The sequence below is a fragment of the Marmota monax genome, unplaced genomic scaffold, assembly GCF_021218885.2.
Source record: "Marmota monax isolate L192 unplaced genomic scaffold, Marmota_monax_Labrador192_F-V1.1 WCK01_AAM20220418_F8-fsc00030, whole genome shotgun sequence".
In the NCBI taxonomy this organism is placed as follows: domain Eukaryota; kingdom Metazoa; phylum Chordata; class Mammalia; order Rodentia; family Sciuridae; genus Marmota; species Marmota monax.
The window spans coordinates 3,593,985-3,616,663 of record NW_026691988.1 but is presented as its reverse complement, the minus strand read 5'-3'; positions in this window follow the sequence as shown (position 1 = coordinate 3,616,663).

Here is a 22,679-nt window from a genome sequence, read left to right as displayed (position 1 = left end):
TGGAAAACCGTATAGTAATTCCTCAAAACAGTAGAAACAGCACTACCATTTGATTCAGCAACCCCACTACTGAGTATATGTTACAGTTTAGATGTTATGTGTCACCCAAAAGCTCAAGTGTGAGATAATACAAGAAAGTCGACAGGTGAAATGATTGGGTTATAAGAGACTTAACCTAGTCAGTGCATGAATCTACTTGAACAGATTAACTAGGTGGGAACTCAAGGCAGGTAATGTGTGGCTATAGGAGATAGGTCACTGGGGGAAGCCTCTGGGTTTATATTTTGTCCCTGGTGAGGAGAGCTCTCTCTTTGCTTCCTGGCTGCCATGTCCTGAACTGCTTTCCTGTCACAATGTTCTGTTTTACTCAGGCCCAGAGTTACAGAGTTGGCCCTCTATGACTGAGACCTATGGTACTTAGAGCCAAAATAAACTTTCCTCCTCTAATTGCTCTTGCCAGGAATTTTAGTCACAGTGACAAAAAGCTGATGAAAACAGTACATATCCAAAAGAATTGGAGAGGTGAAAATATAAAACATTACAATTAAATTTCCCATAAAGATGTATCAATTTTTAAAGTGGGGGGAACCCAATCAGAATGGAAATATGCTTACAGAAATTTTGGATGTTATAGAATATGTTTAAAATTTTCATTCCAACAAATGCAAACAAATACCCATGGGCCACCTGCTCATTACCAGCAGTCTCACACGCTGGGAAATTCCTGGTAACAAGTCAGGCATTTTTCCAGTTTTGCATAGAAATGGGGAAGGAATATAAACATAGGTAAGACAACTTCTGAGGGGGCTAAACACTACAGAGAAAATAAAGGAGAACAATGTTTTGGAGGAAACTAAGAGCAGTGGAGAAGCTCCTTGCAGGGGTTGGATGGCCAGGGAAGGTCTCTTAGAGGAGGCAGCTCCCAAACGAGGACTTAAAAGCTATGACAACATCTCCCAGGCAGAAGCAGGAGCACATGTGAGAACCTCAGGAGGTAACAAACGTAGAAAGTTTGGGAACCTGAAAGACACCAGTGTCCAGCCAAGGAGAAAGGTAGGATGGCAAGCGATGGTTCCAGAGTGATGAGCAGTGAGACCACTGTGACTCTTCAAAACACAGAGAGGACTTTGGAATCTGCATTGCATACAGTGGAAATCCACTGAAAACAACCTGGAGAGAAACAGGTGGAAGAGACCTGAGTTCTGGAGTCCCCTGTTGAGTCTGAACTGTTGGTAAGCATTCAGATGGAGAGTCTGTCAGCAAGTTGGGCGCATGACTCTGCAGCTCAGGCAAGAGGGCTGGTTGGGGACCTCCATGTATAGTTGTTATTTGTCTCAGTTTGGGTTCTCCCAGATATAGACACTGAGAGAAGGATTTGGAAGCAGATAGATTATTTGAGGAACATGGGAAACATTAGTAGGGAAAGGGGAAAGTGTTTCAAGCAAGGAAGGCATCTGCTTAAAAGGGCATGATTAAGCCAGTTACCAAAGTGGGTGATAACCAGGGAATTCAGAGGAAAAGAACAAAACACAATGCCCAGCATTACCCCCACCTGAAGGATGTCTAATGCGAACTTTCTAAGGTCATTGGTCAAGGATATTTTCAGGGCCTGCTGCACATTAAAGCAGAATAGGCTTCCTTGGTAAAAAGCTGAGAGCCAAAGATAACAGGCGATTTGGAGTTGGCCAAGGTTCACGGAAAGCCCAAGGAGTGTAGGAAGGTTGCTGGCAAGTCTGAGCATCCTTTAAGACAGGAAAGCTGGACCATGTGCTCTCGAATCAGCTCTCCCATGCACTTCCTAGCTATGTGACCTCCCTGAGCTTCCTCATCTGTCTCCTCGGGGCTTTGATCGATCATTACTTAATACCGATAGAGTACTTAAGACAGAACCTAATACTCAAGGCAGAACATAGCACATAGTGCTAGAAAAGTATTTGCTATCATTATTATCATTACCACTGTGACTGTCATATTTCATTGTTTGAGGTTGTCTATATCCCTCCTTCAAGAATATCAACAAAGGAAAGATGAAAGGTCAGGGCTGAGAGCGCTTCACATGTAGAAGAGAAAAAGTTATCAAAAGAGAATGAGAAGGAGGGATGAATGAGGTAGGAGGAAGACCAGGTAAATACAGTAAGAGAAGTCACGGGTAAAAGTGTTACAAGAATGAGAGAATGACCACGTGCTGAATGAGGCTGAGCCAGAAGAGGATGAAGGCTTGAACATTGGCAAGCACTTGCACAATTGGAGCAGTGGGGTTTCACCCTGCTTGCCACTCGAGACCTTAAAAAAAAAAAAACTATGTTAGCTTCTGAGGCCTCTACACAGGCACTTGCTGGCTTTGACACCCAGCACCTCATCTTTCTTTTGGTAGTGGCATCCTGCTGTTCCCTTGAGATTCACATCAAACAATATATGGGACTAATAAATCTGTCCTTTAATCTACATTTTTCCACCTCAGACATGGTCTAGCTCATCAGAACCCTCCCTGTACTCCTATGTACTTTGTTGTTAAGCTGGTGGGATAGTAGTCTGGAGTTACAGAGACAACCATTTTCCTGTACAATGGAGAGACCCACTATGGAAGGCAATGACACAGCCTTGAGTATACTGTTGGATCACCTCGCTTTAGCCTTGCCTGAAGAAAGAACTTTCCTTGGGATTTCTAGGATTTTTAAATCAGCATGATCTGAATTTCAGTCATTGTCAATCAAAAGATTGACTTTGTCATAAATATTTTCAAAGGGATTATAACTAAAACAATGAGATTACTTTTTGACATATCTAAAATTTATGAAAAGAAACTTCATAGATTTTTGGGCTGGATATATCACTCAGTGATAGAATACTTGTCTAACATGTGTGAGGCCCTGGATTTGATCCCTGGAACCACTAAGTGAATAAATAAATAATTTTGAAAGTAAACATCAGAAGAAGGGAGAAGCTGTAGAATTCAATTGGTGCATGTGAATTATTAACAAGACCAAGTTCTCCATACCCATTAAATGATGAGCCCTGAACTTTGAATTCCTTGATATTCTTCATCTCTACAGTCATGTCTGCAGCAGCCACTTGATGCATGGGTGTGATGGAGCAGGAAACATGGGGAAACCACTACATCCATTGTCTTGTGGTAGGTAGGAGGCCTGGCTGAGTATAGGGGTGGGGATGGAATCTCAAGGCCAAACTGTTATTTCCTGGGGAGCAAGAATGCAAAGGAAGGCTTTTGAGAATAAGGCAAGGGATATTCGTGGGAGAAATTGGAGAATAATGTCATAGCTGATAGAAACAACAAAAAAAAAAGTTTACAAGCAATAGAATCTAAGTATTGCTAATTTAAGCAGAAAGTGAACTTCAGACTTTCAAAGTAGGCCAGAGAGTCAGGCTTGGGAGACACCCATTCAGGGTCACATGTCAAATCACACCACAAATCTAGTGACAATGCTAAACGTGGCTTGCCCTTAGACATTACTCACTCCTAATAGCAGGTATAGCTGCCACCCTCACCAACATGTATTGTGCATGATCTTTGCTTCTTTATGTCATTAGGCTTCCAAAGCAAAGTGTTGTATGAGGCAGGGAACTGGGCAGGCTGGGGGCAGGAGGAGCATGACCAGGAAAAACAAGCTATGTGCCCATATCCAAGCTATAAAGGAGCCCAAAAAAGCGAATATATGTGGGGAAACTCTCACCTTCCGTCATGACCTGTGAATTCAGGGAGGTAATGTGGAATATTCTCAAACCTAAGAAAGACATTCAAATGAAGAGTAGCTAAAAATAAGGGCAAATACAGCAACACTTTAAAGCTCCTGGGGCAGTGGCTCAGAGTGTGGGCTAATACTTCCTTACTCCTTAATTTTTCTATGCCTCTTTTTGCTCATCTAAAAAATGGAGATAAGAGCAGAACCTTTCCCATAACTTGGAGGCAGGGATTAGGGAGGTGATGTGCTGTGGAGAGGCAAGTTAGTACCCTGAGGGTGTCCACTTTTCCTTCTCTCTCTGACTGCTAAAGAAAATTCTGGTATCAGCTATTCAATTTAATTTGCTCCCTTACCCTCCAAAGAAGCCTTCAATATTGCCAAAGCTATTCTTTAGGGCTTAGAAAAACTGGTGACACAAGAAAGTAGATAGGAGAAGAAAGAAGCTTTTAAGAAAATTTCCCTGAAAGAATGTAAAAAACATCATTTTCATGGTACCAAGAAATGCTAACAATGAATATAGTCATTTAAAATTTTCTGAATATTTCTTTTTAAAAAATATATTTCTTTTAGATAACACTACCTTAAAACTGGACCCAGTGGATCATAGAATCATTAAGGAGGAAATAAAAATATAAGTAAAACCCTTAGCACAGTACCTGGCACATAGTAAGTGTTCCATATGTGTTAGTTACTGTTATTTTCATAAGTGGCTCAAGAAGCCAGAGAAACTCTTATAGCAAAAGGGAAATGATGTGAGTAATCACTTGAGCTATTGAACTAGAACTCTGTAAATGTCTCTCAGCATCTGGATTGATGCCAAACCCTGGGGCAAGGCTGAGGCTGAATCAAATGTCCCAGTCCTGCTGGTAATGGTTCCTTTGCCCATCTCTTCCACCACCCAAGTAGAAAGCAACACCCCCTACTATGAGCTAAATTGTGTCCCCACACCATTAGAACAGGTTAGAGGTTCTAACCCCCCAGTACCTTAGAATGTGACTATATTGGAAGAAAAGATTTTTAAAGAGAAGATTAACAGAAAATGAGGTGATATGATTCATAAATGTGTCCTAATCCAATATGACTGGGTCCTTTCAAGAGAAGGGGATTGGGAGACACAAACATGGAAAACCAAGAAGACCTCAGAAAAAAAAAAACAAGAAAAGGTTCTCAAAGGAAACCAACTCTGGGAGCCTTTATTTTCAACTTCTCGCCCCTAGACTGTGAGGAAAATACATTTCTGATGTTTAAGCCACCCCATTTGTGGTACTTTATTATGGCAGCCTTAGTGTTATGGTTTAGATATGAGGTATCTCCCAAAAGCTCATGTATAAGACAAAGCAAGAAAGTTTAGAGGTGAAATGATTGGATTATGAGAGCCTTGACCTAATCAGTGTGTTAATCCACTGATCAGGATTAACTGAGTGGGAATTATAGGCAGGGAAGGTATGGCTGGAGGAGATGGTCATGGGAGCTATGCCCTTGGGGGTTATATTCTATCCCTGGTGAAGAAAGTCTCTCTCTGATTCCTGGTGCCATATCCTGAGTCGATTTCCTCTTCCACACCCTTTCACCCTGATGTTCTGCCTCATCTCAGGTTCAGAGTGATGGAGTTGACAGTCTATGGACTAAAACCTACCTCTGAAACTGTGAGCCTCAAAATAAACTTTCTACCCTCTAACTGTTCTTGTCAGGTCTTTTGGTCACAGTGGGGGGGTGGGGTGGGGGAAACATCTGACTAAAACACTTAGCAAACTAAAATACCTCCAAATAGCAACATCAAAGTTTACAGCCTCACATGCTGAGACTGTATCTGGCCTGTAAATATATGAGGCAGAGGGGAGGAGTTCAGGAAACCCAGGAGGCATTAGTCATCTATATTGGTGCATGTCAACTCAAAGAAATTTAATCTTTCAGAACGGTTAAGTGGTAGAAATGAATTTGGCAATGTTCCCCTCTCTGATAATCATAAATACCAAATAGTACTAAAAAAATCCTTAAGCAAAAATTCATAAGCATGCGTGTGGGTATAGCTCAGTAGTTGAGAGCAGACTTAGTACACATGAGATCCTGGGTTCAATCCCCAGTACCACCAGAAAAAAGTAATAGTAATATGAACATCCTTAACATGATAGACACTGTTACTTTGCTGTATTAACTCATTTAATGTGCATGAAAATCCTATGGATATTAAAAGTTTTTGTGACTGTATTATTAGTATGCCAATTATACATAAAACCTCTTGCACAGATGAACAGGTGAGAAGGAGAGAAGCAATTTTCTCAAGGTCACACAGGCAATATCTGTCAGTCAAGACTGAAAACTGATACCTTCCTCCAGCATCTGCATTCTTACCACATCTCTATTGACTAATCATACAAAGTGTTTATTCCAAAACTGAAAGAACAAAGAGAATAAAGATTACCAAAAAAGCTTCTGAGTGTGTGTGTGTGTGTGTGTGTGTGAGAGAGAGAGAGAGAGAGAGAAAGAGAGAGAGAGACATTAATATGTTGGATAATAAACCTCCCACACTCTGCCATTCAAATCATTAACCTATCATAAGTAGGAATTAACAATCTTTTGTCCTAAAAGATATCATTGTAACTTTTTTTAACCAACAAGAGACTGATGTGACTTGCTTTTAAGAATGGTCAGTTGCTAGCAAAAAAGTTATTTGCTGCATTTCAGTGGTACTGGGTGTGACCCAGTTCCTTTGTCATCCTTTCCTCTATATTAAAATTCTCATTTTTAATATGAATATGATTGGCATTCTAATTATGTACTTACATAAAGATTCTGTTTTTGTTTTTTGGGTTTTTTTTTCCTCCATTCACAGTTTTCAGTATTTGGCAATCTGGGTACTGGGGGTCAGGGTTTGAAGCTGCTCTGGGCTCCCCACTGGTTTTATTTACAAGCTCATATAGTTCCCACATAGCTACAGATGGGTCCTCGGGCTTTTGTCTATTTTACACTTCTTTCTGGAATGTGTGAGAAGTGACCCAGATTTTTAAATGCCTAGAATCTCCTTTGAAAGAGGAGCTACTTCAAAGGAAGGATCTGTTATGGAGAATACAAACAAAATATTCCAGCTGGAAGCCACCCGGAGATTTTACAATTTGCCATTTAATAGGATTGTTTGCATTGCAGAGAAGGCTTCCTGCCACAGTGAACCATTTCACTGGATCAGAGTCCAGCATCACATGGCCAAGAAAGCGAAAATAATCTTACCATCCATCTAACTAAGTAGATCTGTCAGAATGCTTTATAAATACAACCCAAGGGACTTACCAGACTGTGATAGAAAGTGGACCTCTGTCAACCTCCGCAAATGCTGCTGTTTTTTGTGACCCCCTGGTCAAATCCTATTGGTCCTAGAACAAAAGCCTCATCTCCCTCATCTCTTTTTCTTCTGGAAATGTGATATATATATATATATATATATATATATATATATATATATATATATATATATATATGTATATATATAAAATCTTGTTGCAAATTCTTTGCCATACTCAGAGTTTCTGGGACACTTTCTTACTTCCAACAGCATCATATCCCCTTAAGACAGATCAAATTTATGAACTATGTCTTTTTAATCTTTATCTGCACAACTATGCTGGGAATAGTACCTCAGATTCATTATGTTTTTTCAAATTAAATTTAAATTGACCCATTTCTCATGCATGCTGCACAAAATAATCAACTCCATGATACTTGGTGGTTAAATAGTTGCACCATGCTTACTTGAAGTCACAAAAAACAAGAACTTGTTGTTCTTGACTGGTATTTAAACAAAACAAAACAAAAAAGACTTTTTAAATAAAATTTAAAAATTAAAGAGACCAAATGGGAAAAAAAATTTTCCCTCATTTGGATCTTAAGCCTACTGTTCAGATACAAACTATAACAGAATCAAAATTGGACCCATGTTTTAGTATAGGTTCTTTAAATTGAATCTAGTATTTTACCTAAGTTGTAATACTACTAATAGTTTCATTATGGGAAAAAAATAATCTGCATTTTACTCTGTGCTTTTTCCAGCTCTCTCTTTGGTTTGTCCTCTCTGCTGGCTTGGTTTAGGCTCAGCCTGGTAGACCCTTCAGCCCTCTTCAGGTGTGATGTTCAGGCAACCACTCCACCCTACCTTGATCTTAGTCCCTATGTCAGTCAGTTCCCTTTTTTCCCCTTAGAGCAAGCTGCACACAGGGCTCTGGCATTCACCGTCCTCAGCCATCATCTTCATGCCATGGACCTACCATTGAAAAGCTGATAATACTGAGAACACCAGGAATCATTGGCATACACATTTTCTCTTGGGCATCAGTGGCAGATTGTTATTCACACTCCTCAGTTCATGGCACATAATCATCAGCGACCTACACAAGATCTCCTTCTTGTATTGTTTTAAAAAAAATTGATTATTAGCTAGATGCAATGGCCCATACCTGTAATCCCAGCCGCTCAGGGTGCTGAGGTGGGAGGATTGTGAGTTCAAAGCCAGCCTCAGCAACTTAGTGAGGCCCTAAGCAACTTACTGAGACCCTTTCTCTAAATAAAATATAAAAAGGGACTGAGGATGTGGTTCAGTGGCTAAGCACCCCTGAATTTCAATCCCCAGTACCAAAAAAGAAAAAAAAAACTTTTTTTTATAATTTACTGATTTATTATTCTCTTATTCCCATAGCCATTTCACTTTCCTCTACTTTTTTTATAGAAAACCATTCTGATGTGTTTACATGTTTTGTTTTGTTTTTTTTGGTTAAATGTTGTTGCTACAAAATACTCATCAGGATGTGTGTGTGTGTGTGTGTGTGTGTGTGTGTGTGTATGAAGAATCTCTTACTCTTTCTTTCTCAGTCAGAATTATTTTTAAGGTTCATTATGAATAACCCAATCCACTACCTTTAACTACTGTACAGTATTCCTTATCCATATTCCCCATTGATTTTCCCCACCCTCTAGTGATGCTCACTCAGCCCGACTACAACTTCTGCCATCAAAAATAATGCTACAAAGAACATCCTAATGCATTTCCCATAGGGAACATTGTGACATTTCTTTAGGTTTACACCAGGAATGGAATTCCTAGGCCATCCTGGGTGGCGACTGTGCTGCACCCACCTACCTTTGGCTTCCTCGTGGTGCAGCCTCTCACTGCCAGCTGTCAGCATCTGTCTTTTGCCTGAGTTGGCTAGTTGCCTTGACCAATGCATGGTGATCATCACTTATAAAAACCCCAGCTCTTTCACCTCTTGGATGGGAAAACTGTGAGGCTCTTGTTCTACACTAGCTCCTGAAAGTCCCCAGTTAAGTTCCAGTAGTACACAGTGGTAACTTGCTTAAAAATGCACCTTTTGTTGAGTGCCTTTCTTCCCTACCTGTGTCTCCCAGCATCACTTTCTAAACACTCCATTCCTTGTCTCCAGGTCTATTTCTGGAGAACCCACACTAAAGCAGTGTGTTTACTCCCCTTGACAAAGTGATACCAGTTGTGTATAGATCACACTCTTGACAGCAATAGTGAGGGTATTTAGTACCCAAGGCCCACACCCTCCCAACAGTGGCAATATCCAGCTTTCCCATTGTGTCCATCTAATTGGTTTAAAGTGATGTCCCACTATTGTTTCATTTACATTTCTCAGATTTCAAGTCCCTTTGAGCTTTTCTTTGGTGTCTTCCATCTTGACCTCTCTGTGAAATCTTTCTGCAATAGAAACTGATCCCAACAGCTGCCATCATATCATCCTTGCAATATTCAGGTCATACTCCAAGATATTAACTCAGTAACTCATGAAGGCAATACTGACTACTATTCTTTTCACCATCTATGCTTTGAAGATAAACCAGGGCATAGAGATGTTAAGTGGCTTGCCCAAAGTCACTCAGCTACTTGGCAATAAAGTCTGGGTTTCAGTTCTGACTCAGACCTAAAGTCCGGTCTCCTAACCTCCACTACCTTTCCCTAGTCCACATTTCAAGAGCCTATTCTTCTTCCATTCTGCAGTCTCCTCCAAACCTGATTCTACTTCCTGAATCCCGTAATTGGGTGAGCTTCAATATTTGAGGAACTATACACTGAACCTCTGAAACTGTATAATATAAAGCGCTCTTGCTCAGCACTATCACTACAGAAAAATAATCTGCTTAACTAAATACTCTGAGAGTTTATATGACTACCATATTGAAATGTAAAACAATATAATCTGTATTCCATTTCCATTGCTACTATAATAATTACTGCAAATTTAGTCATTTAAAGCACTACAAATGTATTATCCCACCATTTCTTAGGCAAAAAATTCATATGAGCTTAGATGATTGCCCTGTTCCAGGTCTCATAAGATTGAAATCAAGATGTCAGCTGGCCCAGTCTCACCTAAAGGCTCTGAGGGAGAATGTCTACAAGCTGGCTCAGGTTGTTAACAGACTTACGGTCCTCACAGCCTCGGGCTGCGTTCCCATCTCTGTTGAGAGCCACAGCCGAAGGGGCCCCAGCAAACTTCCAGCTGCTGGCTGATGATTGGCTCACAGCGGCCCCAGCAACATCTAGCTGATTGGCTCCTCTGCGGTGATGCTCATTGGGCTGTTTCCCTGCCCTTTCAGACCACGGGGCTGCTCACTGGGGGACTTTTTTGGCTCCACCCACGTGACCCAGCCAATCGGCCTCAAGAGCAGGAGGATTGTGGGAGGTGGAGAGAAGCTTGTGGGGGGAGAGAGAGGCTTGTGGAAAGCCGGTGGTGGCAGTTGAGGCTCTGAGGGTTTTTCCTGAGAGGCTGTTTTGTTTGGCGTGTGTGGTTCTAAAAATAAAGTTAGTTTCTTTTGACAAGTGGCTCCTGATTGTGCCCAGCGAGACTGCGGCACATCTCCTCACTGGCCATCAGCCAGGAGCCCCTCTGCTTCTTAAGGCCCCTGCACCTCCCTCCTGCTGCACCTTTGTCTCAAACCAGCAGTGCATCTAGTCCTTCTCCTGCTTCTACTCTCCCTAACTTTCCTTTCTGCACATTATTTCTGCCTCTGGTCTAAGAAAGTTCTCTGTTTTTCAGGGCTGATGTGATTAGAATGGGCCCATCACCAAAATCCAAAATAAACTCCTATTTTATGGTCTGTAAGCTTAATTACATCTACAGAGTTTCTTTATCCTGCAATTTAACAGGTTTCAGGGATTAGGAGATAAACATCATTAGTGGGCCATCAGCCACCAAGAAGAGGTAATCATTCCAATTTTCAATAGGGATAATAAAAACACCTACCTTTTTGAGCTCTAAATGAGTTGATGTTTGTTAGGTACTTAGAACAGTGTCTGGAAAATGCTACATAGGTGCTTATTGAATGAATGAACAAAGTTCCGACCATACTTGGTACAGACAATTAAGCTGAATCTTTTTTGTTGTTTATTGACAAGACTGAGAAGTAGGGGTTCTAAAAATTTAATAGCACCATGTAAGGTTTTCATTGCTATGACAAGAACAACTTAGAGGAGGAAAGATTTATTTGGGGGTCTTTGCTTCAGAGGGTTAAGTCTATGGTTAACTGGCTCCATTGTTCCGGGCCTGAGATGGGCAGAACATCATGGCAGAAAGGCATGGCAGAGAAAAATCTGCTCAGTTCATGACAGTTGAGAAGCAGAAAAAGAGACAAATAAATGGACCAGGAACAAGATAGATGTCCATGGGTATGCCCCCTGAGACCTACTTTCTCTGACCATGCCCTGAATGCCTTTAGTTACCACCTAGTAGTGCATACAAATTATTAATCCATCAAAAAACTAATCCACTTATGAGGTTACAGCCATCCTGATCCAATCATTTCCTATAAGTCCTACCTCTGAACATTGTTGCGTTGTCTCTAACACATGAGCTTTTGGGGGACATTTGAGATCCAGACCATAACAGCACTTTTATTTAGTTACCATTTATAATAGGAAATGGTACTCGTAACTTAGGACATTTGGGTTATTTGTGATATTACTGAAAAGGTGAATATGTGCATATGGTTGCTCTAAGATCTAACTTACCTTAGAGCCCAGTTAATCAATAAATCTCTGTTTCTCTGTGGGCACTGGGGAGAGGATCCCTGTGTTAGGTTGTGCACTCGGGTGTTGTTAGCCCCTAGTGCCCTTGCCTCGGTACCTAGAAACACAGACATCCTGGAGGTTGAGAAGTAAACGCAGGCTGTTTTGCACACTCAGACTTAATCCCTGTTTCCATGATGCAGTCCCTTTGTTGTACTCAGGATAGAAGTAATGAACAGAGAGACCATAAACACTTGGGCACTTTACAGTTTCAGAGTGCTTTCATCTCCTGAAGAGGCAGCATAAAATAGTGGATTTGAATCTTACCCCTGCCATTTACTGGCTATTTGGTGTTGGAAAACTTCTACCTCCAAGATGTAAATGGGGGGTTAGTAATAACTGCCTCCATCTGCTGTTAAAGTTTTGACCAAAGTAACTGAAGTACCTAGTGGTGCCTGGCACATGAAATAAACACTCAGAAAGTGGCCAGTATTATCACACATTATTTCTAAGGACATCAGATAAAATATAGAACATTAGTAAGATTCCAATTTCAGGTAAACAACAGATGTTTTAGTATGAGTATATCCCACATATTGGATAAAATATAATTTATAATAAAACATTATTTTTATTTGCTAAATCTGGGAACCATAATTACTTCATTTGATCCTATGACACCATTGAAGTAGATGTTGTTCCCATTTTGCAGGTGAGTATGCTTAGAAAAAGTAAGTGATATGAAATAATCACTAGCACGTTAGGTTATATAGAGCCTAATTTTTAAATTTTTTATTTGTTTTAATTAGTTATACATGACAGTAGAATGCATTTATGCACTTTGATATATCATTTATTCAGACATGGGGTATAATTTCTCATTTTTCTGATTTTACATGTTGTGAAATCACATCCGTCATACAGTCATATATGTACACAAGGTAATAATGTCTGTTTCATTCTACTATCCTTCCTATCCCCATATCCCTTCGTCTTCCCTCCCTCACTCCCCTCTACCTAATCCAAGGTAACTCTATTCTTCCCTAGTGCCCCCCTTATTAGGTATTAGCATCCACATATCAGAGAAAACATTTGGCCTTTGGTTTTGGGGTATTGGCTTATTAGAGTTTGTTTTATATTGTTTTTAACCAAATTCTCCCCTGCCCCCCAATAATCTCTATTACTACCTTTCTCTCTTTACCTTCATCTCAGCAACAAAGCACTTATTGAAGCCACCTAAACATAGGTGTTTCACCACCCTAAGATACCATCTCACTCCAGTTAGATTGGCAGCCATTAGGAAGTCAAACAACAACAAGTGCTGGCGAGGATGTGGGGAAAAGGGTACACTTGTACATTGCTGGTGGGACTGCAAATTGGTGCAGCCAATTTGGAAAGCAGTATGGAGATTTCTTGGAAAGCTGGGAATGGAGCCACCATTTGACCCAGCTATTCCCCTTCTCGGTCTATTCCCTAAAGACCTAAAAAGAGCATGCTACAGGGACACTGCTACATCGATGTTCATAGCAGCACAATTCACAATAGCTAGACTGTGGAACCAACCCAGATGCCCTTCAATGGATGAATGGATAAAAAAAATGTGGCATTTATACACAATGGAGTATTACTCTGCATTAAAAAATGACAAAATCATAGAATTTACAGGGAAATGGATGGCATTAGAGCAGATTATGCTAAGTGAAGCTAGCCAATCCCTAAAAAACAAATGCCAAATGTCTTCATTGATATAAGGAGAATAACTAAGAACAGAGTAGGGTCGAAGAGCATGAGAAGAAGATTAACATTTAACAGGGATGAGAGGTGGGAGGGAAAGGGAGAGAGAAGGGAAAATGCATGGAAATGGAAGGAGACCCTCAGAGTTATACAAAAGTACATACAAGAGGAAGTGAGGGGAAGGGGAAAAATAATATAAGGGGGACAAACGAATGTCAGTAGAGGGAGCAGAGAGAGAAGAGGGGAGGGGAGGGGAGGGGAGGGGAGGGGAGGGGGGATAGTATAGGATAGGAAAGGCAGCAGAATACAACAGACACTAGTATGGCAATATGTAAATCAATGGATGTGTAACTGATGTGATTCTGCAATCTGTATATGGGGTAAAAATGGGAGCTCATAACCCACTTGAATCAAATTGTGAAATATGATATATCAAGAACTATGTAATGTTTTGAACAGCCAACAATAAAAAATTAAAAAAAAAATACATCTAGTAATACAGCAGTGGTTTGCAACTCTATATTTTGCTTTTTACAATTTAAGAGACTAATACATTTAAAATAATTATTAATGTTTTGGAGTGCATAATGTATAGATGAAGTTTTTTGACACCCACAACCAAAAGGGGGAAAAACAGAGTTGTGAAGGAGCAGAATTTGTATGTTATTGAATTTAACTTGTATAAATTCAAATTAGAGTTAAAAGTTTGGCATGTTCAATGCAATTCTTATGGTAACTACAAAGAAAATAGCTAAGAATCTACACAAAAGGAAATGAGAAAGGAATTTAAATTTTTATTACAAAATATCAACTGAACACAAAAGAAGACAGTGATGCAGGAAATGAGGATGAAAAAAAAACATAGGTGTTTCATACAGAGACTGTTGGCATGAGTAGAAAAAGGGTTGGCGTGGAACTGCTATAGCTATGAGGGACCCTCCTCACTGCAAACAAGAGAGCCGACTTTACACACATGGATTGAGACAAGGTGAATCTAAAAGAAAGATGGATATGCATTCTGTTAGTATGTAATACTCAAAGAGTATGTGTTATTTTTCAGGCAACATTAATGAGCATTTACTGTGCATACCCAGTAAGTTTGCCTGGTGGTGAGTGAAGTGGGAGGACAGGGAAGCACCTTAGGTAGAGCATTTAAAACCTGGAGGTCAGGAACCAGGACATTCTTGTTTTCTAGCTCATTCTTGTTCCACATAGCTCATTAACCCTCTCATCATAGAGAGAAGGGAGGAGATAAGATTCAAACCAAGGATTGCCTATTAATACATCACTACTAGTGAGTTTCAGGTTGTCTGTAAGATTTCACTAAGCCAGGTCAACGTTAAAATACCCATTGAAAATGGGACCTTACCAATAAGAAACCAAGAAGGAAGTGGAAAAAGAATTTGAGAATCAGCCAGCTTTGAGTTACCTTCTTGTGGGAATAAGTCAGCTAAGAAGACCATGCCATGGATTTGGAGTTCAAGAAGGATAAATGACTAGAATTCCTGGAGCAGGCAAACCTCAGGAAAAGCATGATCTCCAGATGTTGTCTGGTTGTGGATCCTTTTATAGTCTCTTCAGAAGAAATAGTATTTCTTATTTCTGCAAGTATATCCCTCAATTGTTTTTTCTATCTAAGAAAAAAAATGAACACATTAGTGCTTAGGGTTTATGTAAGGGTAACTAGCATAACTAAAACAAGAACTGTCCCCTAAAGATAAAGGAGTCCTGAGGGTCTTCAGGTTACCCCTTTGCCCAGAAGGTTACCCCTAATGGTTCCCACTTCCTCTTTTCATCATTGCAATGGTGCACTTTTATGCCTATTTTAGATTTTATTTTCATTGATTTTCTTGGTTTGATGAAGCAAATGAATTTGATGGCACTATTATTAATCCTCATGAAAAATTATCCCCTTTGACCCCATCCATATTTATTACAATCTGAATTAACATCATCTCCCTGAGGAGGAACTCTCTACAGAGAGTGAAAAATATTTGCAACAGCCCAAGGAGGGACAGACCAACTAGACCAAAGAAACTTCTCACACATAGCACCAGTATCTCAGCACATTTCTATACACACGAACTAGGAAAATCTGCCATGAAATTTCAATTGTGTACTAAGAAATCAGCAAATCATTCAACTCAGCAGTCAAATTTCCTTAAAGCAGCATTTCACAGTGTAGGCAGTGTGCTACCTGCATCAGATTCACCTGGGGTTCTTATAGAACCCTCTGCATCCCAATCAAGACCTATTGCTGTACCATAATTTGTAATTTTAAAAAATGAGTTTTTAAAACCTTGCCTTGGAGAATGTATCACTTTTTTAAAAAAATTAACTTTGTGTTTTGAGATAATTACAGAGTCACATAATTTAGAGATATCCTATATACCCATAACCACAATTCTCAAATAATAATTTATATCTTATAAATTATCAGTACCATGTCAACAACAGGATATTAACAATGATACTGTCAAGATGCAGCACACCTCCCTCACCACAGGACCTCTCATGTTGCTCTTTTATAGCCATACCTACTTGTCTCCTGCTCCCCTATCTCAAAACCCTGAAAACCACAACCTAATTCGCTCTGAATCACTATAATTTTGCCATTCTAAGAGTAACGTTTTGGAATTGGCTTTTTCCACTCAACATAATTCTCTAGAGATTCATCAGGGTCATATGTACCATTTTGATTCTTTTTATTATTAAATAGTATCAGGACAATGTATTTTAAGTGTCATTCTAATTGAAATTTCTGACTCAGTTCCTTAATTGATCAGGTAGTATGTTCTAGGTAACAGCCAAATCTAAAAACATCACTTTGCTATATTCTCTTCCCCATTGTGTCAACTTTGAAAGAAAAGGGGACAGTAAAATACCATGCCCCTGAAGCATCCCTTTCCATTCCCAAGAACCAATTCAAGGGAACAATGAGATGTCCCCAACTGGCGTTTCAAATAAGTATTGTCTTAAAGGATACTGACTTTCTCTCTTACCTATTGGGAACAAGGACATACCAGTGTTCTCTCTCTTACATGTATGCCAAAGCAACCGTTCCCTTGAAATACTGGCCATGCAATAACGTCACTGCTTATGTAGCCTAAGCTATAAACCCCTCTCCCTGCAGTAACTGGCATGGAACAGAGTCTTGTGCAGCTGTCCATCACAGGACAAGCATCACAAGGGCCAGAGGTGCTACTTTTTGGCAAAGTATGGGGAAGGAAAGACATGTGATTTGTCTAGCCTGTCATAAGACCTTCCTTGTAAGAAATTTTCAATGAACTTTATGTCTTTCACGCTGTCTTTGAGTGTCTTCCTTGCTCTCTCAGAAACCTATCCCACTGCCCTAGTGTCAGGCCAAGCTCAGAGCTTGAGAAACAGATTCAGGATCCTGGCAGGTGGAAGAAGATGTGAGGCACAGTTGGGATAGTAGACACGCTTTATTCAGAGGTGGCAGCAGCCCATAACCACCACCCCAACCCCAGAGCCAGCCTTCAGTCCCCTAAGTCCTTCCACAGGCCTTTTTATGTGCAAACCAAGCAAAGGCACATTGCCAATAGGTTACATAGGGAGCAAACGCTCACAAGCAAATGTTTATAATCTTGAGTACATATACTGAACCAGGGTGACCTTGGCAACATACTAAAAACATAGCCCACTGGAAGCCTCAGCAAGGGAGCCTAAATATAGTCATTTGGGGCTTGCTCTATATCTAGCAAAACTGGGCTGTCAATAATCCTCCCATGTATCTAGGCCAAGAATGGACCATGGAGCCATGTAGTGGCCAACTTGAGGGAAGCCCTAGGATGCTGAGTTCCCTGATTGGATGGGATGAACAGTCTTGTTGTAGCACTAAGATGCATGATTCTGTGATGTCTCTATAATGGATTCAGTAATCCATAGGATTCCAGACTGGGGGACCTCCCTGTGTCTACACCCAAGGAGGGAAATAAGGATGCATTATTCTACACAAAGAAATGGGAATTATATAAAACAACTTAAGCCATAAAGTATGAATATATTTAAAAATTAAATATGGAGATATATAGGTAAGCATGGAGATATATAGGTAAGCATGGAGATATATAGGTGTATATATATAACAGTCATTTTCATATATATATATATATATATATATATACATATATATATATACATATATATATATATATATACCTATATATCTCCATGCTATATAGATAGACATAGATAGATAGATAGATAGATAGATAGATAGATAGATAGATCTATTAGTGTATTGAAACAACAAGTTGAATATCCTGTGGATTTTTCTATTAACTTTTAATCTACCCTCAATGGGAATTAGTAAAATCATTGGTCAGATACAGTTGGAGACATTATCTTTTCCTGGACCTGCTCTTGATTTTCTGTTTCCTGCATTGGCATTGTGCCCTGCTCCTCTCTAGTTTAGATTCATCTCTGTAGGAACAGTCATTTTCTCATTCAGTGACACTTAATACTAGCATACCACGTTCCCAGGCTCCTCTGATTATTCAAAGTCTAGATCTTACACACTAAGACTGCATCTCGTGGGTCTCTGTGCTCTATCTCACTATCTAATGACACAGAATTAAAGGAGTTCCCACAGAGTCCCAATCTTTCTGAAAATGTCTGTCCCCAGAGAAAATATATGCAGTACTCAATCAGACCCTTGGCTCCTGTTACTGTCACAAGAGGTCTGCATGCTCATTTTAGTAAGTGAGAAGATGTCAAGGTTGAGACCTTTTCCCTTGGAAAACTTTCCTACCAACAAAAACCCTTGCATTTTACTGTATTTCCAACTATCAAATACTTTTGGTCTGGGAGTATAGCTCAGTAGTAGAGCTTGCCTAGTATGCTCAAGGCCCTGGGCTCAATCCCCAGTGTGATAAAAACAAAAATGCAACCCCGAAAATCTCTGAAATTCACCCAGAGTCTTCTTGATTGTGTCATGTAACAACACCCTGATCTGCATGACCCTTCCAACCTGTCAGCAGGAGAATAAGGTGAATTCTCCCTTCTTGAAGGGGCCTGTATTTCTGCAGTGCATCCAGATGATAACAGGTTCATAGAAATTTGGAAAAGCCTAGGTTCACAGAAGCTTCTTTTTCTAGTGGGTATTCTGCCTTCGCACAGCAGAATGGGAGGTAAGAGAGAGGTTCATACATGTGGTTCATGTTAGATGCAGAGAGATTCTTATATTAAACACAGAGATGCAGCTGCTTCTATCTGATGCATGAAGGATAATGAACTCAGAATCCAGGGACATTCAGAATAGGAGTTTTGGTGCATGAGGACATCAGTAAACTTGAAGAGGACTCTTCTATCCTTCTCCCTTGGGTACAACCATAGTTAGTGCCCAGTCAGGTTCAAAGATAATAATGTGGGTGGGGAAGAACTAGTATTTTCATCAAACATTGAGCTATAGTTGAAATCAAATGATGAAAATAACAGAATGAATATAAATATAGACTCTTAGTGCTTTGGAGGTATTGATGGATTTATAATGAAGTCCTCTATAATAGGAGTTAAATTTTAAACTGTTCTTGGATTTTGTTCAAATTCAATTTTCAAAAGAATGAGGTGCTACAGTTTTTTTTAATCACTCCAGAAAATTAGTCTTTCTTAAAATTGACTGTTCCTTAAGGAAAACATTCTATAATGAAAGGCAATAAAGATCTATAATTGCATGAAATGAGAATTTTCTAGTCAATTTGGTCAGGGAAACAATCAAGTTGGAAAACCTGTACTGCAAATCTTTGGTCCTTCAGCTGAATAAATTCAGTAGAGCTCCCTACATTCAATTTTGTTGGTTTTAACTGGAGTTGTTTTGACAATAAATGCTACATAGGACTGATTCTCAAAGTAGAAACACAACTTACTAAACAACCTTCCTCAAAGTTATTATCCCTATTGTTTTTTAATGGATTTAACTAAAGAAGCCCAGGTTCCCTGTATACAGGAAACAGAGATGTACATCAGTGTAACAATGGGTCTGAGATAGTCATCTATTCATCCATGTTTGTACCAAAAACTGGGCTAGCCAACACATGTCATGGCCATTTCTTTTCTTTAGTATTTTGAATCAAATACTAATAATACATGTTGAAAAACATTTCCAAAGATAAAAATGTTTATGAAGTAAAATTAAGTTTCCCCACCAATCTGACCCCAAGTGGATGCCAATTTCAAATGATTCTGTTTCCTTTTTTTACTTAAATAATCATGCACATTTTTCATTTTCTTTTTATTATATAAGTACAAAATACAGAATTTACATACATATTATCTTGTAATGTTTTACTTCATTATATACTGACATATGTCTAAGACAACATAGATGCCTCATTATTTTACTTGCTACATAATATTTAACTTAACCATTTTACTTATATAGTCTAAAATCCCAAAACGTTAAAAATAAAATTCAATCATTAAATTATTGAGAAAATTTCTCATTTTTCATGTTTATAATTTGTCTGCACATTTGCTGGAAACAATCCTTTATTATGTGTATGGCACACATTTTCTCTCAGTCTATTTCATTGTTCATCTTCTGATTTTTTAATGTTTTCTTTTGTCGTGCTAAAGTTTTTAGCCACTGGGTTTAAAAATATTTCTATTATTATTTATGGTATTTTTATATCTTACTTAAGAAGTTTAGCTTTCTGTCCCAAAGATGTCTGAATTTCAAAGCCTTTATAACTTTGGAGTCCTATATCTTTTTTGCAGGGTGGGGATTATAACCGGGGATTGAACTCAGGAGCCACATCCCCAGCTCTTTTTTTTTTTTTTTTCAGAGACAAGGTCTCACAGAGTTGCTTATCACCTCACTTTTGCTGAGGCTGGCTTTGAACTCATGATCCTCCTGCCTCAGCCTCCTGAGCCCCTGGGGTTACAGGCATGCACCAACACACCTGGCTCCTATGATATCTTTGAGAACCTGTCTTCATCTATTTTTTTTTCCATAATCTTTTCTATATACTTCTGCATATTGTCTTCCTCTGCACCATCCTCTGGTGACCTTATATTTTATAGGGGAGTGCCATTTGTTATTATTCTTTTTACAGACTTGATTTGTTCTGTTCAAGAAGAAAATAATATGGGGATTTTTAGCAGGAAGCACCTTCATTTTTTAAAAGGTGGAGGGAGAAGAAAGTACATAATGCAGGGAAGGCTGACCCATGGCCGGAGAGCTCTATTACTCACCGCCTCCTGGACTTCCCACGCCCACTTTATACCATGGCCATGGACTTTAAATGCTCTCAATATAGAACCTGTCACAGATTGCACTCCTTAAATATATCCATAGCTATAGCTCCATGTCATATACATTCTAGAACTTTCCAAGTTCCTTCAGTAAGAGTGGAGTCTAATCCTCGCTGAGCCTAGGCAGATTTGTGGCTCACTTGTGACCAACCAGATGCAGCATTCCATTGGCCTCCCAAGATTAGATTTTAGAACATGAGACAGCTTTCTCTACCTTATTAACTAAAATACTTACTTCTAAAGCTAAAATACACACCATTGAAGACTTTAGCTGCCAAGTAAGCATTTCAATTACTCTAAGGTCATCAAACTGTAAGGAAGGCTAAACTAGCCCTCCAGAGCTACACACACACACACACACACACACACACCTATGTGTGGCTACAATGTGTATACATGTACGTCTTATATGTGTGTACATGAGTATCCATAAATATAGAATTGTATATGTGTATATATCTATTTGGTAATGTGTCTGTGTGTGTCAAGGCTGAGAGAGCAAGAGTACCTGTCAGGCCCCAACTGTTCCAGATCCCACTGCTTTAAACCACTCTCTGTACTATATAAGAGACCTTACCCAGCTAAGGCCCTCCTAAATTCCTAACCTGTAGAAACCAAGAGTGACAATAAAATTTTTATTGTTGCTTTAAATCACTAAGTTTTGGGATGGTTTAGACAGTAAAAATGATTAAAATGGGGGCTGGGGTTGTGGCTCAGTGGCAGAGCGCTTGCCTAGCATGTGTGAGGCACTGGGTTCGATTCTCAGCACCATGTATCAATAAAATAAAGGTCCATTGACAACTAAAAAATATTTTTAAAATGATTATAATGCATATTAGATAGTAACAACCAATAGAATGTGTTGCCTATGAGTGGAAAGCTATTTACTTTCCCTTGCTCAATTACAGATGAAATTTTAAGCACCTATAAATAAGATGCTTTTAAGCATCTTTTATAGATTCCTCAAATCACTCAATGATTTTTTTAACATTTAGATATAACACTGGCTTTGATACCTTTCCAGAAAATTATTATTTGCATAACTACCACTCTCCTTGCATGTTCTTCCTTCCCCGCAAAAAGCATAGGGAAACTGTGAGGAAAGATCTAGAACTGAGTGCCAGAAAAATATGGAACAACATTTTGGTCCATTGGACCTGCCTTTACGTCCATTTCAGCCCTTCACTTGACATGCCCAGCAAGTAGTCATGGACCATCAAGCCCATGGGGATTTTAGGGAGTCCCAAGGTTCATCTGTGTTAAGTGAGCCCCTCAGAATTCTGAAGGGGAATTCATGCCTTTACGACTTTTTATAATCTTGGAGACACCTGTAATGGTGATCACAGAGATGCTTCATCTTATTTATTTTTATTTTTTTGTGATTCCCACTTGCCCTCTCTTGTCTTCCCACATACATGCCATCTTCAAGATAATCCATGTGTTAATGCTTTTAACTTAAACTTGTTCATCGCACAAGCCGTATTAACCACCATAAGATGGATATTGAGACACAGCCCCCCATGCCACCTTCTCTTCCTCCCCATTTTTCCTCTGTGCAATCCCCACCTCATCTGCCTCTACAGGGCTTACATCAACTTGGATCATCTGAAGCACCTACATTGCTAGTTATGTTTTTGTGTCTCTATCCCTCATTCTTTCCTTTCATCAGGTTCTTCTTAGCAACTTTTATTATTATCCTTTTGACTTCTCTTCCAGGAATGCAGGCACAGAACATGTGACAGGTTGGATGACTGGTATGACTCCCGAGAAGGCTGGTTGGCAAAGGCCATTGTCCTTTCTCACTTAGGAAAACAGACAGTCCCTCACCGGAAGGGCTCACTGACCTCTCCCTTTACTAATTGCTTTGCTATTGTTCCCACATCAGCTAGGCTACACATTCCAGGAGGCAAGATAGGGGGGGAAAAAGCACTGTTTTTCAGCTACTATTGTCCTATCAT